The sequence below is a fragment of the Spea bombifrons genome, chromosome 3, assembly GCF_027358695.1.
Source record: "Spea bombifrons isolate aSpeBom1 chromosome 3, aSpeBom1.2.pri, whole genome shotgun sequence".
NCBI lineage: Eukaryota > Metazoa > Chordata > Amphibia > Anura > Pelobatidae > Spea > Spea bombifrons.
In genome coordinates, this window is record NC_071089.1 from 47,916,952 (window position 1) to 47,918,222 (window position 1,271).

The following is a 1,271-nucleotide window of genomic DNA, read 5'->3' on the forward strand; positions in this document are numbered from 1 at the left end:
GTACCCAGAAAAAAACTTTTGAAGTGTTGTCCAGAGCAATTGACACCCAAATCTTCCAGTCTTAGAAACATAGAAAGTGACGGCAGATAAGAACCAGTAGGCCCATCCAGTCTGCCCAATCTCTGAGTACTTTCTTTTAGTACCTGCCCTTATCCTATATCTAGCTTGGCCATATGCCTATCCCATGCTTGCTTAAATGCCTTTACTGTATTAACAGCTTTTTTTTTTTTTTTTTTTTTTTTGGAAGCCCGAGGTGCGTGCTCCTTTGGTGCTGCATTCTGTGCACAAGGCAGCAGAAACCAGACTACGATACCGAGTTCCCTCACGGAGAACTCGGACAAATTCCAACCCCCCCCATGGGAGGGTCGGATCTTGAGTCTCACCCCAAAGAGTGAGACTCCTTGCTGGCCTTCTTGAAGAGAGGAAAGGGCCAGAAGGCTCCAATCCTCCTCCAGCAAAGTCCAGACTTCACTGCCTCCTAAAAAGAAAAACAGTGTCCAAAACGTGGTTACAAATACGTGTGCCGTAGAATAGTGGGGGCCAAGCCGTGAATTTCAAAACCGTGAATCAAAGGGGAGTAAATTAATAGGCACTCGTGCAAAAACGAAGTGAATAATATAAATTAGAAAAAAATAATTTAAGGGCAAGCCATTTCTGGCCTGCCAGATTCAAAAATAATTCTCATCCCCAAGACCTGATGGTACATGGGGGCGAGTAGTGCTGGAAGGCCGCCAGTGGAAACGTGCGCTCACCGTGTGCAGTGGCGTGCAATACCACACACGGTGACTCCGGCATTTCTGCCAGGGCAATTTCACCTCGGGTTCCATTGCTTTCCCGAACCCTAAGGCCAGAGGATCAGTGTCATCCCTCCCCACCACAAGAGAGACTACACTTGATCTTAGCCAAAAGGCCGAGAAGCTACCACTTCTGCTGGAAGGCTATTCCATGCGTCCACTACCCTTTCCGTAAAGTAATATTTTCTGATGTTACCATTAAACCTTTGCCCCTCTAGCTTATGGCTATGTCCTCTTGTTGTGGTAGTATTTCTCCTTTTAAGTATTTAAATGGTTCTATCATATCCCCCTGTCATGTCTTTCTTCCAGGCTATATAGGTTAAGATCCTTTAACCTGTCCTGGTAAGGTTTATCTTGTAATCCATAAACCATTTTAGTAGCCCTTCTCTGAACTTTCTCCAACATTTCTATATCCTTCTGGATATAGAACTGTACACAATACTCCCTGTGATCTGTACATTGGCATGAGCACTTCCC

At 45.2% G+C, this 1,271-nt stretch overlaps 1 pseudogene; it reads right to left on the minus strand.

Moving 5' to 3' along the window:
• Window positions 1-742: 742 nt before the first annotated feature.
• LOC128487855 (uncharacterized) lies at window positions 743-922 on the minus strand (annotated as a pseudogene).
• Window positions 923-1,271: the final 349 nt, after the last annotated feature.